Source organism: Macrobrachium nipponense, chromosome 13 (genome assembly GCF_015104395.2).
Source record: "Macrobrachium nipponense isolate FS-2020 chromosome 13, ASM1510439v2, whole genome shotgun sequence".
NCBI lineage: Eukaryota > Metazoa > Arthropoda > Malacostraca > Decapoda > Palaemonidae > Macrobrachium > Macrobrachium nipponense.
Genome location: NC_087206.1, coordinates 60,872,259 through 60,892,707, shown reverse-complemented (window position 1 = coordinate 60,892,707; position 20,449 = coordinate 60,872,259). Strand labels below are relative to the sequence as shown.

Sequence of the window (20,449 nt, the reverse complement as noted above, 5' to 3'; positions counted from 1 at the left end):
TAGAAACTAACAAAATCTATCATCTGAAAAACCCTTTCAGATGGGCTAAAAAGCTTGCAAAATTATCCTGGGAAGAGGAAGAAACTCTCCAACCAGCTTCCTCTCCCGTATCACAACTAATGCCTGCTAAAGCTTAAAATTTATTGGCAGTATGGCAAAGGAAGTCCTGTCTTGCGCTTTCCTGAAGAGTGTCCTTTTGATGAGTGCCTTTGCAAGAATCCCACTGAACGTTGCCGAGAGTCCTGACGTGCAGGACATCGAGCCTTACATAACCCGTAACTGCCTTATCGCAAAGTCTTGACTGCGGTAGTGGCAACTTAAATTTATTGGCAGAATGGCAAAGGTTGCGGTAGAGCAAACGAGATCTTCCCTTGAGCTTTCCTTAACTCCATCCACCTATGCGAAAAGCAATATTAATTGACAGAGACCTCTTGAATTCACGAAACCCGATGTCTTGTTGGGTTTCGAAGAAGAAGTTGTCTGTTCACTTTAAACTTCCTCCGAAACACTGCCTACTTCACATTCTTTGCAGGTGAGGTAGAAGGTATCATCGAAGGTAGAGGTAAAAATTCTTTAAGCCCAAATCTGAAACAAGAGCTTGAAGAGTTCAACAGAAACGTTCAGCCAGGCGACACACCTGGCGTGCGCTGGTGCACGCTCGGCGTCCACTGGACGGCGCCGGCGTCCCAATTTTGGACGCGCTCGGCATCCATTGGAGCGCGCTCGGCGTCCACTGGCGCGCACGCTCGGCGTCCACTGGCACGCACGCTCGGCGTCCACTGGCGCGCGCTTGGCGTGCACCCGCGCGCCCCTGGCTTGGGCGTCCGCTCTCAAAAGCTTACTGCTACTATGACTTCTTTTACGTATTTCTCGGTGGAAAGACGGACACGAGTTCAGGCGACGTTCGCCTTCTTACTTCTCACTGAAACGCATAACGAGAGAGAGAGAGAGAGAGACGTGAAGCGTCCTCTTCTATAAAGCTTCTATTTAGAGGGCGCGAGTCCATCCGAAAGCTCCAACCCCTGCGCGGGGAGGACGCTTCGGAGGACGAGAAGCAATCTTTCAGGATTCGTGCACGTGCACGCACTTAGGCAGTCTGGGGATTTCATCATAGAAACTGCCGAAGGCACGCCAGATCGGTGGGGGTTCCTTGTAACCCTCCTTAGGCTTTCGACATGCTCCCTCCCCGGGTCCTGGGAGTCAAGCAGAGGTCCCGGCCTAGAGGCGAAACGAGGCCGATCTGACGCACCCTCCACTACACAAGGGGTATCACTGCACTTATGCACTTCACTTTTACTCTCTAAAGCAAGCACTTTCGATTCTAGATACGAATCGAAAGAGTATCAGAGAAAGGGCAATTCCTCTACAGACACTGCTTAGGGCCCGAAGGCAACACTGCAGGGTTAGGAGTAACAATTACAGAAGTAGCACTTCACAGCAATGAAGGAGCGCGAGCACCTCTCGTAGACATATTCATAGCCCGTAGGCCATACTACAGGGTTAGGCAAAATAAAGTCTACAGGAAGGTTAGCAGGTTCACTACCCTGACTTTTGTTACTGATTAATTGCGTACATACGAATCATACGTCTTCCTTACGGAATTAGACATGTTTACTGATTAATTGCGTACATACGAATCATACGTCTTCCTTACGGAATAGACAAAGTCTCACACTCCTTACATGACAAATCTCAACAAAGAAGCAAGACCCATACCCCTCGTACATACCAAGTGCGGATCTACCGAAGCTTTCGGTAGCCACACCCTATCTTTGCAGACAACCCCGTCTGAAACTAGCCTAACTAGATTCAGATATTTTATGCAAAAATGAATCAAATTCAAATCAATTTAAGATAGCGTATGCCTAGCCACAAATCCCACAAATCCAAGTAAATAAATCAAAAGACAATTAGGATACTTAGGGCAATGAAGTTTCCAAAATCCTAAGACGGAGGTACTGAAAACAGGTGTTTTCAGCACCAGCGACAGAAAAATTATGAATAGAAAATGGGAATGGTTCCTGATACCCGCCTCCCAGCGGCGGGAATGGGTACTAACCACCTGGCCGACCACTGCGTGTGTCGGAAGTTTTTAAAATTCTGTCGGACTTCAGAAAATACAGCTATATATATATCTGACAGGTAAGTTTCATGAACAAAATACAATTTACTTTCAAAACTTGTGATTTGTTCCTACACGTTATACAAACCATCAGTCCTTTACATAAGGAAGACTTACTGATTGGTGGGAGGAATCCGAGTCTTGTGAACAGACTGGTGTTCGCCCAACGAAGGTTCCCTCCCTGGTCGTAAGAGCAAAGGGGGGATCCTTGCCTCTGTCCAAATAATCGTTGTGAGATCACTGCAAGACCAATGGGCAGACCTCTGGACCAATTCATAAGAGGGAGGCATGCGTACCTCTTATGAATAGCAAACAAGAACTTATAGTCATAAGTCAGAGGCCAAATATAAAGTACTAGGTTTGTCTCTTACTGCTGTCCACTTCCCCCCTTGTTAGGGAAGGGACGGATACCTGCCTCTATCCCTAATGAAAAGGATAGAATGGAGCTCAGTCACATAGCTTACCTGCATCATCGCCCTCTCCAGCATGTGACGACCAACACTCTCTGCCCGCAGGAAGAGGGAAGAAGGAAGAGAAGCCATTCACACTCATTCGCTCTCCATTCATACAGTTACAACAAGGACGAGATGCAACCTTGTCCTTGTTAGAGGAGCTGGGTAAGCTACACAAACTTGTTGAGCAGCCACCACGGGTCCCAAGGAAAAAGTGTCCAAGGACCTGTGGGCAATATCCCGAAGGTAGAAGGAATTGAAGGTGGTCTGGTTGGACCACACCCCTGCCTTCAGCACCTGTGCAACTGACAAGTTCTTGCAGAACGCAAGGGTAGGACCAATACCTCTAACTTCGTGGGCTCTCAGACGAAAGGTACAAGAGTTGAAACTCATTTCGGAGTAGTATGCTTTCCTGATCACCTCACAAAGCCAGAAAGAAAGTGTTCTTGGACACTTTTTTCACAAAGACAGCCAGAAAGAAAGTGTTCTTGGACACTTTTTTCTTGGTTACCCCGGTGCTTACGAAGAGGCGTCGACACTGAGACGGTGAGTTCTCTTCAGATAGAGCTGTAGCATTCGAACAGGACAAAGTAGCATCTCTTCCGCATCATTACCGGTGAAGTCCTCTATGGAGGGAATCGTGAAGGACTCGAACCTGGCGTCAGGGACCAAAGGGTTCCGAGTCTTCACTACGAAATCCGGGACGAAATCGAGCGTAACTGATCCCCATCCCCTCGTGTGTTTAACATCGAAGGAAAGACCGTGAAGTTCTCCTACTCTCTTCACCGATGCCAGGACCAGCAGAAAGACGGTCTTGAGGGTCAGATCCCTGTCTGACGACTCCCGGAGAGGCTCGTAGGGTCTACGAGTCAAACTCCTTGCAAGAGTCACATCCCACCCCGGGGGCCTGAGTTCCCTAGGTGGGCAAGACCTCTCGAAGCTCCTCATTAGGAGAGATATTTCCATGGAGGAGGAAATATCAACTCCTCGCAGCTTAAGGACTAGGGCCAGGGCGGCTCTGTATCCTTTGACTGCGGAGACAGAGAGGAGCTTCTCTCGGCGAAGAAAGATGAGGAAATCCACTACCTGCTGAAGAGTGGCTCTGAGCAGAGAGAGACCCCGTCTACGACACCAACCATAGAAGACGGACCACTTTCCCTGGTATACTGCTGGAGAGGACTGTCTGAGGTATCCAGCCATCTCTGTTGCTACTTGGCGTGAAAAGCCTCTCGCTCGCAAGAGATGGTGGATAACCACCAGCCGTGAAGACACAGGGAATGAACTGCCTGGTGGTACCGTTCTACATGTGGTTGACACAACATATTGTGCCATGGGGAATCTCTCACGATGCCTCCGAGAGAAGAGCCAGCAGGTCCGGATACCAAATGGCCTGAGGCCATTTGGGTGCTACCAGAATCATCCGAAGATTGCTGGTGACCAGCACCCTGCTGATCACTTTGTGAATCAGGCAGAGCAGGGGAAAGGCGTATATTACGAGGTTGTCCCATGGGTGTTGGAACGCGTCCTCTGCAGCTGCTCATGAGTCCGGCACAACTCAGAAGAAAACCTGAAGTTTTCTGTTGTGCCGGGTGGCGAACAGATCCACTACTGGACGCCCCCACAGGTCGAAGAGCCTTTCGGTACCAATCACCTGATTCTGGCGGCTGAGCTTGTCTGCCACTACATTCCTCTTGCCTGGAATGTATCTGGCTGACAGCTCTAGCGAGTGAGCTATGGCCCACTCGTGCACCTGCATCGTCAACTGGTGCAACGGGAGGGACACTAGGCCCCCTGTTTATTGACGTATGCCACTACCGTGGTGTTGTCGCTCATCAATACCACTGAGTGTCACATCAGTTGTTCCCGGAACTCTTGGAGTGCGAGAAACGCAGCCTGAGTTCCAGGAAGTTGATGTGAAGGTGCCTGTCGTGAGGGTTCCACACTCTTGCAACCAGCAACTCTTCCAGGTGTGCGCCCAAACTCTCGCTCGATGTGTCTGAGAAAAGAAGCATCTCCGGAGGGGGAGTGCGCAGGGGCACTCCTATTAAGAGGTTCCTGTCGTCTACCCACCAGGCCAGGTCCTCCCTTACTTCCTCCATGAGAGGAACCAGGAAGGATTGTGGATCCCGTGCCTGTGACCGCACTCCTTTAGACTCCATTGAAGAGACCGCAGGTGAAGATGCCCATGAGGGACTAACTTCTCTAGTGACGACAGGTGACCAATCACGACTTGCCACTGCTGAGCTGACTGTTCCTGTCGTGACAGGAACTGTCTGGCTGCCTCCCTGAACCTGCTGATCCACGAGTCTGCAAGGAAGACTCGTGCTGCTACCATATCAATCAGCATGCCCAGGTACTTTATCCTCTGCTTGGGTTCAAGACCTGACTTCTCGACATTTACCACGATCCCCAGGTCACAGCATAAGTAGAGGAGTTGATCTCTGTCCTGTAGCAACTGCAAGCAGGAGCTTGCCAGGACCAGCCAATCATCGAGATACCTCATCAGACGTATCCCGACCTGTGGGGCGGTCGAGAGACCGAAACAAAGTGCCCTGAATTGGTACACCGTCCCGTCGAGTATAAAGCAGAGGTATTTGAAAATATGCATCCTTCAGGTCCAGTGAAAGCAGGAAATCGTTCTCCCTGATGGAGTCGAGCACTGAGCGTGCTGTTTCCATCGTGAACCAAGTCTGGCAAACGAAACGGTTCAAGGGAGAGAGATCTATTACCAGTCTCCACCCCGCCTTTGACTTCTCCACCAGGAAAAGTCGGCTGTAGAAACACGGTGACTGATCTCGCACGATCTCCACAGCTCCTTTGCTCAGCATGATCTTGACTTCTTGAATCAAGTGCTACATCCCTGGCAGAACCGGGGACATATGTCTCAGGGTAGACCGGGTGTGAGGTGAGGGGTGACCTCGACTCAAAGGGCAGTAGGTATCCCTCCTGAAGGACATCCACTACCAGCAGTAGCTGGTACCTCCACGGTCCACGTCTTCTTCTTCCCTGAGGAAGGAGAGATGGGCCCCATTCCCGGAGGAACGGGAGGCCCAGCGGAAGACCCACCTGTCCCGCAGGAGTGAGACAGACCCTTAGAAGTCTTCCTCGGCTGGGGGGCCTTGGAAGTCGGAGGGGATGAGGCGGCAGAAGACGACGACAAAAATGAAGATGAAGAAGAGGGCGACACCTTCCTCTTCTTCTTGGACTTCATCTTTGCCAGTTTCCTCAGGACAGCAGACAGGTCTCCCATCCAGGATGGAGCTGGGGCAGCTGCGGTGGCAAAAGGGCCCAACTCCACCTGTCCGGAAGGACCTGCGGGAGCGGCAGCACTTCCACAGGCAGGAACAGAGGCAGCAGGTACGGCAACAGATACAGGAGGACGAACCAAGGGGGAGCTCTTTGGGTACTCAAAGTCAGGGGGCGCAGCAAGGACAGCAAAACCAGGTGGAGGAGGAACCATCTCCCTCCGGGGCACGTATGACAGCGGAGCTTGTACCGCAGCCGAAGGGGTGGCCATTGTCACATGCTGTGTGTACACCAGGTGCGGTGGTGCAGCACAACCTGGTGTCGAGACGGTCGTAGTCGTCCTCATCTCCACCCCATGAGTGACCAGGGCTGCAGCCAGATGGCGAATAAGCTCCTGAATACTCCGGACAGAAGACCTCGAGTACAACTCCAGGTCAGGTGTCGCCCTCCTTCCTCTGCACTCGACAAATCAAGCGAAGAGGCGAAGAGGGACACATCCCCTGAAGGGGAGAGAGCCATACGCAGGAGCTGATGAGGAGGGAGGAAAGAAGATGGCATGTCAGTCACCAAAGGTGTCGAGGGAGAGCTTTCCGACGACACCTTGGCAGCTAGCTCTACGCGGCTTCTTCCTCTTCTCATACAACTCCCACTGCCCCTCTGACCAAGAGACAAAAACATCACACGTTGATGACCGAGAGCATTCATGCCCTTGGCATCTAGTATATAAGGAATGAGGGTTCACAGTATCACTGGACCTAAAAGCCCCACATTTACGGCCTCCCATTCCAGGGCACACTCTCTGGTTGGATGGGGGGCCAAGGGGGCTTCTCTGATTTGTGGGACTGCATGAAAAACTGCAATGCACTTCCACAAAATTGAACAAAATAATAATAATAGAGTACTTACAATCACTTTCACACTATTCTAAGAGAAGCAAGTTGAAAAGTAACCCAAAGCTTTGTTAATCTCACGACAGAGGAGGGCAGAGAGGCGAGCACACGTCTTCACCCAATGGCGGTCAAAAGTAAAGTGATATGTTTACCTCCAGTCAGGGGGACTCCCGACCATCGGACAAGCAGTTACTGCTGAACTACCTTGTTAGTAAATCTTACGACCGGTTCAGCTGGCGCTGAATAGTAATTCCCTATGTAAAGGACCGATGGTTTGTATAAAGTGTCGGAACAAATCTTTTTCACACACTGTTTCAAAGACTTCATGCATTGCTTCAAGTCTTTTTGCATTTGTTCCAAATAGTTTCTCCCACCTGACATATGATTCAATGCCAGTTATTATTTGAAGTTTTATAAACAAGCCAACTTCATCAAAATATCAAAATGACCTCACACAAGCCTACCATAAAACTTTAATCCACATTAAAACTAAAAGTAAATATTTTATTCAAATATGTGTTTGTATGTGTGTGTGTGTGTGTGTGGGCAGGTCTTATTGAAGAGGTACGTATACATTACAGCGATATTGTTTATTTTGTATGGTATACAAAAATTTGTGAAATCTTTACACCATCCCCCAAACATGTAAGTTCCTGAAGCTTAGGCTATCGTTTAACATTGGTCTCAAATTTTGGTAAATATGAAATGTGCTATAATATACTAAAACATATTACGTAATTGCATTCCGTAATGGGATATTAAATATGATATTGTAATGATACAATTAAGTTTGTTCATACTTACCTGGCAGATATATATAATCAAGTACCCACCCACCTCCCCTCAGGAGACAGTGGAAATAAAAATTATGAATAGAAAATGGGAATGATTCCTGATACCCGCCTCCCAGCGGCGGGAATGGGTACTAACCACCTGACTCCCACTGCGTGTGTCGTAAGTGTTTAAATTTCTGTCGGATTCGGAAAAATACAGCTATATATATATCTGCCAGGTAAGTATGAACAAACTTAATTGTATCATTACAATATCATTTTGTTCATGAAACTTACCTGTCAGATATATATATAGCTGAATCCCACCTTTGGTGGTGGGAGTAGACAGAATAGAAGATTTTAGGAAACATATATATGCAGATAATTGATATCTTGATTCCTTACCTGTTAGCATAGCTGACTTCGTGGTTACTGCCGCGTAAGTCTGCTTGTGCTACTAGAGTTGCCAGCGAGGTAGGAGACCTATATAGAGCTGGTGCACTCCAGATGATCTGTCAACAGGGGGGAGACCACGACGTGACTAGACCATATTGACCATACCATGAGGGCTAAGAAGTAAAATAAAATATATATATAAAAATATATATCACCACCTGACCCACCTAGCCAAAGTTAAGGTGTGTTAACTAAGGCTTAAGAGTTAAGAAGTCACCGTTGTCGGCGACTCAACTACTAAATTAAGAGCTCTTCCTAACCATTTTCTACAGGATAGGATGAGTGGTACTTCTTGCCCCCAAGATTGTGTCTGCAGACACGTATGGCCCTAGCGAGCAGCAGATCTCATATGCCATCTTCACATCTCGCAGGGAGTGTGAATTGAACACAGAGTTGCTTCGCTAAAACATGGTACTCAGGATGTTGCTGAGTGCCATGCTCTGTTGAAATGCTTCCGAGGCCGCGCCCTCACCTCGTGAGCATTCAAATCAAAAGATTTCAAATCTTTGTGCAAACACAAAGAAGGAGCTTTTTTGAAAGACCTCCTTAACAATAAAGCCAGGGTGTTCTTCGATATGGGCAATGTCTGGTCTTTTCGGAACACTGCAGATTGTCCGTACGACTTCGACTTTCTTGAGTTTTATGTAGATAAAACTTGAGAGACCTGACAGGGCACAGGACTCTCTCTGGCTCCTGCCCACTAACTTGTGCCATCCTTGCTTCCAAGCTCCTGGCCCAAGGACAAAACGGGTTTCCATTCTTAGGCCATAACGAAAAGCTTAGAGAGCACACCGCCTTGTGTTCTCTAAAAGCCAAAACTTGTGACGATGGCTTAAAATCTCACTAACCCTCTTTGTCGTATCTAGGGTGGTTAGAAAAATACCTTCCTGATCACATGCAAGAAGTTAACAGGTAGGAGATGTTCGAATGCTTTGACATCAAGAACTTCAGACTATGTCTAAGTTCCATATTGAAAGCTTCGATCTGGACATGCACAGTCAGTCCGTCTGTACTAACGTCAGGTGACCGACCAGTTGACCAGTCAGACGAATCAAGGACAGCAAGGCTGTACCCTGAAGACCATAAGGCACTATTCTTCGCTGAAGGATGAGTGTTTGGACTGCCTGGGCGATTCAAGCTAAGCAAACCTTGGGGGGTGTATCAACGCAACCCAACGTTGTTAGCGAATCAACTCCTGAGCCACTCCTGACTCGAGCTTCTGGTGCCAGGAGAAAGGAGCGAGGAGCAAAAAGGCGATTCAGTCCCGAAGGACGAATGCCTGACAGTCCAACCTGGTCTCATGTTAAACGATCATCGGGGGTGTATAAACGCAACCGACTTCGTCAACAAGAAACTCAGGGCTACTATATGTCTCCTGATCTCGCACGAGTGGTCTGACTCCGAGAAAACAGGTGAGACAAAAAGTAGATGGTGAGCGAGTTTCGAGATTTCACAGAACTCAAAGATCGTGAAGGGCTTGTTGTTTGACAGAAGCAAATCTCTGAGCCCAAAGGCCGTCAACAACATATTTGCGTATTCTTTAATAGTTGTGACTGCCAGCTTATCCCATTCTTCAAACGGAAAGGGAAGACTGCAATCTTATGCTGTCAACATCTCGATAGTCTGAACGTAGTCAGACTCAGAGCGGAGAGGTTATAGGTACCTTTCGTGTTAAAGGAGACCGACTCTCTCGGAAAGGTCCTTGGAAGGACGTGAACCTCTGTGAATCTAGGGTCTTGAAGGCCAACATGGGGCGATTAGCGTCATTGTCGCTCCCTGTGATGATATAAATCATCTTATTACATTTCCTAAGTGATTGAAAAAGGGGAAAAGAGACTAAACATCCATCCCCGTTCAATATCATAGGATGGCGTTTAATGTTACCGCTCCCGGATCGAGAAAAAAGGGAGCAGAGAAGAAGAAGCCTCTTCGTCCTCAACCTAGCGAAGAGATGAATGAAAGGACGTCCCTAAAGTCTCCACAACTCTCAACATACTTCTAAAGAAAGATTCCACTTCGGAAGTCAGTAGTTGCTGCCTTCGATCGAGACGATTCGAACGGACTTTTGCAATCCTGTAACGAACCTCTAGAGGATCGTTCCATTCTACGCCTGTTGTTATAATAGGCTCTTTCTCGTAAACCCGAACCGGGACCGCAGAGAAGATACTTCCTAAGATATGAGAGAGCTGTGGAAGATCAGAGTTGATATGGACCATGGTTCCAAAAACTCGTTTCGAGGACTGGAGGGACGACTGAATTGCTTCCACTTCTTTCAGATTATGATCCAGGACATCTGAAACCCTCTCCAGATGTCCGGCAACTTCTTTCTATCACCTCAAGAGATACTTAACGCACCGAGAAGATGTTCAGACTTCATTCCTAGATCTTTAATAAAATTTCAGTTTCCCGGTAGGAAAAAACTGTAGAGGTCTGAATTGCAGTCTATTCAGGGAAACAAACTTCTTTAGGAAGGAAATGGTCCCCAGCAAGCTCATCCATTCCCTCACACAGTATGTTTACTTCCCTAATAAGGCTGCGCTTTGCCTAAGCAAGAGAGCATATAATAGTGCAATGTTGTGGTAGACTCGTAGTCCTATACCGTGCGGTAACGAGCACCGAAAGGAGTAAGATATCTCTGTAGAACATATTAAGGCCAAACGAATGCAATGTTTATTCATTCATGTAAGGAATCCCCTCAATTTTAGGCTAAAGTCCGTGATTGTAGGGCAGAGATACAGTTCGTCAGTCAATCCCGCAGGAGAGAGAGAGACGTAACTGCCAGCACAGAGATACGGTTAGTCAGTCAATCCCGCAGGAGAGAGAGACTTAACCTACAGCGCATGACAGCGAACGAGTTGGTACTGGCTCGTTTGGACTGGAGGAGAGGAGTCAGAGGACAGTGACAGCAGCAGCTTACGATCGTCCGTCATCGTCGTCTCTTAACTTTATGCCTGGGTTGCCAGCTACCCTATTCTATGAAGAAAAAGGTTCGTTATTTTTAGCATAAAGAGACTCTCAAGCTGGTATATTTAAGCGAAACAGAAAACGCTAAATATATAGATGCGTTTGTGTCGTCAGAACACTACCATACAACGTAAAAGATAAATCGGAAACTCCTGGAAGGCTGCAGGGAGTAACGATTAAATGTCCTTAAAATGGACCATAGACCTCTCGGTTGCCATCCGAAGAGGTAACTACAGCAAGCGTATATGACTTGAACCAACCAGAAATAACGCAAGGCAAAATATGAAATTATATCACAATAAAGTTTGTTCATACTTACCTGGCAGACATATATATAGCTGAATTTGGAAATACAGCTACATACATATCTGACAGGCAAGTTTCATGAACAAAAACTTAGGAGAATCGAAGCAGTCAGCTCAAGCTTCTTATGTATTGGACATAAGCGTTCATTGACGTAGTCTACAAGTCTATTTCTTGTGTACGAGTCTGCGAATGACGAATGAGAGCTCTTCCGAATCTTGTCAATAAGAGCTTATTCGCTTACGCAATATCAAGTTAATGAGATGTTTGTCAATGAGAACTAACCCATTTACGGGACAAAGAGATATTTTGTCAATGAGGGGATACCCACTTACTGACAAAACGATAGTATATTGTCAATGGGGGAAAAGTCACTGAATTGACAAAACGTAATCCAGGAAGTCGAGCATTTATTTTCCGATTCCCGTCTCAAACGAGGAAGGGGCAAGAATCCTGTTAAGAGACTGGGCTTACGTCAGGTATTACGACGATGTTCAATTCGGCAGCGTAGTCCCGACTAGGAACTAACAAAATCTATCATCTGAAAAGCCCTTTCAGATGGGCTAAAAAGCTGGCAAAATTATCCTGGGAAGAGGAAGAAACTCTCCAACCAGCTTCCTCTCCCGTATCACAACTAATGCCTGCTAAAGCTTAAAATTTATTGGCAGTATGGCAAAGGCAGTCCTGTCTTGCGCTTTCCTGAAGAGTGTACTTTTGATGAGTGCCTTTGCAAGAATCCTACTGAACGTTTGCCGAGAGTCCTGACGTGCAGGACATCGAGCCTTTATAACCCGTAACTGCCTTATCGCAAAGTCTTGACTGCGGTAGCGCGCACGCTCGACGTCCACTGGCGCGCGCTTGGCGTGCACCCGCGCGCCCCTGGCTTGGGCGTCCGCTCTCAAAAGCTTACTGCTACTATGACTTCTTTTACGTATTTCTCGGTGGAAAGACGGACACGAGTTCAGGCGACGTTCGCCTTCTTACTTCTCACTGAAACGCATAACGAGAGAGAGAGAGAGAGAGACGTGAAGCGTCCTCTTCTATAAAGCTTCTATTTAGAGGGCGCGAGTCCATCCGAAAGCTCCAACCCCTGCGCGGGGCGAGGACGCTTCGGAGGACGAGAAGCAATCCTTCAGGATTCGTGCAGTGCACGCACTTAGGCAGTCTGGGGATTTTCATCAGAAACTGCCGAAGGCACGCCAGATCGGTGGGGGTTCCTCGTAACCCTCCTTCGGCTTTCGACATGCTCTCTCACTGGTTCTGGGAGTCAAGCAGAGGTCCCGGCCTAGAGGCGAAACGAGGCCGATCTGACGCACCCTCCACTACACAAGGGGTATCACTGCACTTCTGCACTTCACTTTTACTCTCTAAAGCAAGCACTTTCGATTCTAAGTTACGAATCGAAGGAGTATCAGAGAAAGGGCAATTTCTCTACAGACACTGCTTAGGGCCCGAAGGCAACACTGCAGGGTTAGGAGTAACAATTACAGAAGTAGCACTTCACAGCAATGAAGGAGAGCGAGCACCTCTCGTAGACATATACATAGCCCGTAGGCCATACTACAGGGTTATGCAAAATAAAGTCTACAGGAAGGTCTGATTAATTGCGTACATACGAATCATTACGTACTTCCTTACGGAATTAGACATGTTTACTGATTAATTGCGTACATACGAATCATACGTCTCCTTACAAAGATAGACAAAGTCTCACATCTCCTTACATGACAAATCTCAACAAAGAAGCAAGACCCATACCCCTCGTACATACCAAGTGCGAATCTACCGAAGCTTACGGTAGCCACACCCTATCTTTGCAGACAACCCCGTCTGAAACTAGCCTAACTAGATTCAGATATTTTATGCAAAAATGAATCAAATTCAAATCAATTTAAGATAGCGTATGCCTAGCCACAAATCCAAGTGAATAAATCAAAAGACAATTAGGATACTTAGCGGCAATGAAGTTTCCAAAATCCTAAGAGGAGGTACTGAAAACACAGGTGTTTTCAGCACCGACGACAGAAAAAATTATGAATAGAAAATGGGAATGATTCCTGATACCCGCCTCCCAGCGGCGGAATGGGTACTAACCACCTGACTCCCACTGCGTGTGTCGTAAGTGTTTAAATTTCTGTCGGATTCGGAAAAATACAGCTATATATATATCTGACAGGTAAGTTTCATGAACAAATTACTAAATAACACAATTTTTTAAAGTAAATTGTATTTTTCCAAACTATACAAACCTGACATCCTTTATAGTAGGAATTACTTTACGGCAAAGCTAGAACACGGGCATTAAATTCTTGAACAAGGTGGTTGGGCAGTAACTACTGTCTGGTAGGCGGGTAGACCCACCTATCCAGATGTAAACACTCCACTTTGACTTTCGGTCTAGGTTTCAGATTGAGGGGTGGTACAAGGTGGACACTAATGTAAGGGACCTCAGGTTTGTATAGTTAGGAAAAATACAATTTACTTTAAAAAACTGTGATTTTTTCCTGCAAGATATACAAACCCTCGGCCTCCACATTAGGAAAACTCACTGATTGGTGGGATGAATCTGAGTGAGCTTCTAGAACTGACTGGAGTTCTACACACCTTGGCTACTCCTGGTCATAAAAGCGAGGAGGAGTGCCCTACCGCTTACAACTTGATTGGAGTATGAGAGCTACGTGATCAAGAGTCAGACTTTTGGGCCTTTTCGAAATGAGTGAGGAATCGTGATTCATCTGAAAAAGGGCTGGGAAAAATATTAGAGTCAGAGGCATCAATGCAAAGATCTGAGAAGGGTTTGCATTATTGCCAGACTCCTTCCTCCCATTGCTAGAGGAAGGAGCAGGATTGCTTCTTCTATGATTTTGATAAGAAAAACAGAAAGGAAACTCGACTTGCAGGCTAACCGCATTAAACACCCGACCAGCAAGTGTAAGTTCGAGTCCTATCCTCAACCCGAAGGAAGAGTAGAAGGATGAGGAGAGGAAGATGGAAAAGCCAGTCACTCTCACATCCTTCTTACCTGTAGAACCGCATACCATAGGCAAGATGCAACTTGTCCTCTTGAAGGAGCCAGGTAAACAAACAATACTTGTGAGCATCCACCACCTGTCCAAGGAAAAGAGGTTCCAAGGACCTGCTGGCAGACCTGAAGGGAAAAAGATATAAATTTGGTTATAATGAAACTGCATCTACCTTCCAGTCTAACATATTCTTCGGAATGACGACAGTACCAAACCATTAGTACTACTCGCTCTCTGAGAGAGTGTACAGTGGACATGTCAAACTGCAGAGGAGTTCTTCACGATCTTGTAGGACTCTGAGGAAGATGTGTCGTTAGACACTTTTGTATTGGAAGTCAGCAGTGGATAAAGGTATTGACACTCAGTGAAGGGTGTTGATCCTTCTCAGGTACATCAATACACCAATAGGACAGTAATGACTGATCTGGATCAACGAATATAAAGTCCAAAGCGCAGGAAATCATGAAGGATTCAGACTTGTCAACAGCTACTAAATAATTGCACATCCAACCCCGTCATGACATGACACCAGCCTTTTGAAGACTGGTGTTGAGAACGAACCCTGCAAATCGTCTATCTCCTTCACCATCGATGTTGAGAGACGAGATGTGGCCTTGAAAACAAAACTCTCCTTCTTCGGCGGGGGAGCCTAAGAAGTCAAAGGGGAGGAGGCAGCAGGAGACGACAACGAAGATGAAGACGACGACACCTTATGAGACCTCTTCTTCGTCAACCTCTTCAAGATGGTGGTCAAGTCCCCCATCCAAGGGGCAACTGGAGTAGGCACTGGAGTGGCGGTAGTAGGAACAGTTACAGTACCATCAACAAGAGCAGGAAGAGGAGCAGCAGCAGCAGGCAGGGGTAAAGGAATTGTAGGAGCACAAATACCTGGAAGGAGATCCAGAGGTGAAGAAGCTCGCAGGGCCACAGACAAAAGTGGTTGGGGGTGACAATACAGCGTACCCTGGAGGGAGGGGCACGGACATGTCCTGCCTAGGAATGTGGGGGTGTGTCCCCGTCACCACAGAGGGAGTCACACTGATGGGGAAATGGTTATTCCCTAAGTGAGGAGGAGTGGAGTAAGTAGGCACTGACAAGGTAGCTGCTGTCACTGCCACAGCCACATGAGTCACAGAGACCGAGGTGAAATGGGAAACTAGACCCTGAACAGAACTCCAGGTTGGCCCAACTTCACCTATGCCTGCTGCAAATCCCCAGTACACGGAGCCGCCACACCTGAAGGAGAAAAGTCAGGTTAGTGAAAGGAGACTCCCCACACTCCGAAGGGGAAGGATCCCCTTCGGAGCGAACAGAGGTCCCTGAGTACAACACACTCCCGGCATCCACCCCCCTTCCCATTTTTGCCTGACGAATCAGATGAAGGAGCAGAAGGAGATATTTCCCCCGAAGAGAAAACACCGAGACGAGGGAGTTTACGAGGAGGAAGGAAGGATGACGAAGGATTGGCCACCAAGGGAGTTGTTGGGGCGTGTAAACCCTCCGATGAAGCCTCTAGATCACTTCCTCCCTTCATACCCCTCCCCCAACTTCTCGGACGACCAAGACACACATTACAAGTTAGGGTTCTTGTACACTCATACCTTCAGCCTTTAGCGCAAAGGGCATAAGGGTCCATATCAACTGAGGAGCAAAAATTCCCACACTTCTTACCCCTATTCCCGGGCATACTCTCTGAGGGAAGGAGGACTTTTAGGGCTTTGGTAAACCTTGGCTTGCATAACAATACAAATATACAACAAGTATAACCATAATCAAAAAGACAAGGAAAGATCTCATCCTCACTCAACAGAGGCCGAAAGCAAACTGGAATGTTTACGTCCAGTCTGGCAGGACTCCTGACTAGCAGACAGTAGTTAACTGCTACGCTGAAAGTAATTCCTAATGTAAAGGACTGAGGGTTTGTATATCGTGTAAGAACAATTTTCATTTTCAAAATAATGGTCCCCCTTACATCCTACAACTATGAGGAAGTACAAAGGAAACATGGATTTTGGGTTTGGGAAAATACAAAATGAATGAAATATAGGGATGAATTCTAAATGTCTCCAAGATACTTTTGCAAATTCTAAATCTGACTATGGTAAATTTTGACCTTTTTCAAATTGACACCAGGCACTCAGTAAAGACCTGGTGACTTGGTTATGTTAGGTTGGGGGCTTGAAGAAGGGGAGAGGGGGGGTCCAGCTCAAGGGGCTAAGCAAGGACCCACCATCCCAAGTTATTTATTTTAATTTACAAAATAACAGGTTAAGTTAGGTGGGGTGTCTGCTATTAGGCCAGGTAAGGTGCCCATGCCTAAAGTTGGGTTAAGTTGCAACCATACATATTTATTAAAATTTACTGTGTCTTACTTAGGTTAGTGGAGGGGGCAAAGGGTAGGCTAATCCTACAGTTAACGGTACTAAATTCACTGCATTAAGTAAAGTAAAGATCAATAGACAGCTTTATCAAATATTTATTGAATCAGGAAATCAATGATAAAATGAGCAGTTTATCTGCTTATAGAAAGAGAGATTGTAAAAAAAAGGGGGGAATAATACGGACCATGGAATTTTAAAAAAGTGGCTGCTGATCCTACCTGGTTTGTAAGCGGTCACTCCCCAGACACATTTGCCGGCACATTACACTACTACTACTAGGTATTAGCAAGAGGTCCAGAGCTTCATTCTATACCTATTTGTTTTACAATCTCTGCCTCTGTAAGAAGATAAACAGCCCATTTTTTTGCAAATACGTACTAGGCCTACTAACTAAGCTATACTTCTGTTTGCAGATCTGTAGAAAGAAAAAATTGAAAAAATTAAAGAAAATGTAAACAATCACGCTCAAGGGAGGTGTGAATGGACTCCTCTACTGTAGGATTACCCACTCGTTATTGCTTTCCATCACCAAATATACCTAGGTATCTAGGGTAAACAACCACGGACGATCCATCATCATCGCGCTGGCCAGGCCTTATTCACTCGATATTTAATTGGTGAAACAAGAATACAATTACAAATTCAAACATACCATTTAAAAGATTGAAGTTTCATCATCATAATGTGACATATGAAAGCCCCATACGAACTAAAATAAGCATGTGAGCTCTTCGTAAAATATGTTTTCAAGGCAGTTTTGAAATCCAATATGGCGGCAATCGTGTGGCTGGCCGCTCTAACCACGGACAATCCTCCATCTTTCCCAGCACTCATTTGAACAATCTTAGTGTATATATGTAACGTTTATTAATCTTACTCAAGATTGCAGTTGTAATCAGCACAATAAAACAACTTTTGTTGCCTATATTAGTGAAAGTATGAAACTTTCTATTCCCGGGGTCATGGTTTGAACTGAATTCATTTTTACCTTGTAATCGGTGGTTTTATCCTTACTGCCATCACAACTGAAACTCCACAGTGCTTATTTGATTGTAATTACACACATTTTGGTTTTAATTCACTCCACACTGCACTTGAACCATATTGCTGTTCCTGGTTCCTAAGCACTCACTCCGCAAACACAGTTATGAGCAGCAGACGACTACATGTTTATGAGATGCAAAGCTTTATTCCCTTAATTGTTTACTTTACTCATTATTTGGTTTAACTTTACTTCAAAATGTTTATTTAATCCATGTCTATTATCCCTTTTTTTCAACCAAATTAACCCCGAAAAATTACAGATATTTCTGAAGTACGAGCAGATGACGGCAAAAAGACTCATCGTTGCCAATGTAGTGGAGCTTCACACATACGCCGATGCATTTACAAACTGTTTCCATGAATTCTAGTTGTCATAGTAATGCAGTAATGATAAAATTGCTGTAATATGTATATATACTAAAAATAGATATGCTAATTTCACTTATTTCCCTGGTTTTGTGTAAGTCTTATACCTAAGTCTTATACCCAGTTTGGAGGGTAAACACATACCTACCAATTGACAACACTGATAAACAATTGAAGAGAGCAAAACGCCACGAAATTCCGCAAAGAATGCCGTAGTCCCCTTGTACATATAAGTACGAATAATTGCTGGTAAGAGGTAGGGGTTACGATTGTTGTGATGAAAGTGCCCCAGCGTCTATGGGTACAAGTGTTGTGTGGATTTAGCACAAGAAATGGGAAGTTTGTTGACACAAGAGACTCCGCAAACATCGAGATAGCTTTAAATCTTAAAAAAATATGGCCTTAATTTCTAACTTTGGAGAAAATACTTGCTCCAAAAGGAGAGTAGAGGTCTTGAGCTCCTGTTATCACCACCAACAACTCATCACTGATGACTATCTCCAGTGTCAGGACGTGTTAAAAGTACTTTTTCAGAGGGTAGCCAGCCGTGGTAGTTGGTGAGTTGGCCAGTCCACACGGTTGTTTACCCTAGGTACCTATCGAGTATTTCACACAGTGATCCCCCATTGGCCAACTGCAGGATACCTAGGCCTACCTACTAGGTAGTACGTACTATTGGCAAGTGGCTAGGCGACCTAGGTATCTGTCACTTCGCTTACTACCAATACCTACCTAGTGCTACTTAACCTAAGGTACTAGGGGGAAACATCAGTACAGGCCAACCCTCATCACGGTAGACGGGTCTTATTCACTCGATATTTAATTGGTGAAACATGAATACAATTGCAACTCTAAGCATACCATTTAAAAGACTGAAGTTTCGTCAACATATTGTGATATATGAAAGCCCCATACGAACTAAAATAAGCATGTGAGCTCTTCGTAAAATATGTTTTCAAGGCAGTTTTGAAATCCAATATGGCGGCTACGTTTTTCATGGACGGTTCTCATCAGTGACGGACACCATCTTTCCCCAGCCTTCCCAGCACTCATTTGAACAATGTTAGCGTATGTATGTAACGTTTATTGATCTTACTCAAGATTGCAGTTGTAATCAGCACAATAAAACAACATTTTGTTGCCTATATTAGTGAAAGTATGAAACTTGTTATTCCCGGGGTTATGGTTGGAACTGAATTCATTCTTACCTTGTAATCGGCGGTTTTTATCCTTACTGCCATCACAACTGAAACTCCACAGTGCTTATTTGATTGTTATTATACACATTTTGGTCTCAGTTCACTCCACATTGCACTTTAAACCCGTTGCTGTTCCTGGTTTCTAAGCGCGCGCGCCATAAACACAATTACAAACAGCAGACGACGACAGACGACGACAGACGACGAAACTGCAAAGTTTTATTCCCTAAACTGTTTACTTTACTCGTTATTTAGTTTAAATTTACATTGTTATTTAAAAATTTTGATTTAATTCATGTATATTATCCCTTTTTTGCAACCAAATTACCCCGAAAAATTACAGATATTTCTAACGTAGATAAAAATCAAATGTTTCTAACGTTTTCGTACATCTGGCTGAGAGAAGGGAAGGTGAAGGAAGGAAGAAGGACAGGGGTGGCGGTGGAGGTGGGGGAGAGGGTAGGTGGAGCTGTTTACTGGTGTGTTCCTATCCATTTCTGGATAATGGAGTTTTGGTCTATTAGTACAAGGACAAGTGTAGTTATTCTTTACGATTAGTGATTCACGATACCCTTATAAATTACGGCACTGGGGGTAATGCACTAAAGAAAAATCTCGCTCTGTTACGAGTGTTCGTTACAGAAATAGGTATTGCCCAAAAACGTGCTTGCACTGTCTCTGAAACCCATAGTAGACATGCTGCTTAGTTGTCAATCAAGTTTTATAACCAAGTATTTTTGTTTTACAAGCTAGCTATTGAATAAATTTGTATTTTTCTCAGTCAAAACATATGCCCCTCAATGCTAACTTTCCTCTTTTAACGACTTTCTGGTCATTGCAAATTCGGCCCCATAATTTCTTATGGTGCGAAAACAGACAGAGGCCCATGGACCGAAAACGATTGCGTCACACTACGGCGATAATCCAGCAGTAAAACATCTTCATATATCCAAAAAGTAAATAATAAAGATATATATGCGCATTACGATTATAACAATTACATGTATAGCTGATAACAATCTGCATGAATAACTGGTAAAACTGTTCTGCAATGACAGTTGAGTATAGCAATTATTTACAATAGGTACGAAAGTCAAGATGTCGTGACGTCATAATACAGAACTTGAAAGAACGTTCTAATTCAGAAAAATAATTACTTAAATTTGAGTCAGAGTCGAGTTACTTTTTCAATAACGAATATTTTCAAATTAATCATCATAAATATGTAAA

General features: G+C 45.3%; 1 protein-coding gene across 3 annotated transcripts in view; it reads right to left on the bottom strand.

Annotated features, from left to right (window-relative positions):
• LOC135225834 (ATP-binding cassette sub-family C member 10-like) overlaps positions 1-20,449 on the bottom strand; it is a 307,903-nt gene that overhangs the window by 286,150 nt on the left and 1,304 nt on the right. The gene's annotated exons all lie outside the window — the stretch shown is intronic.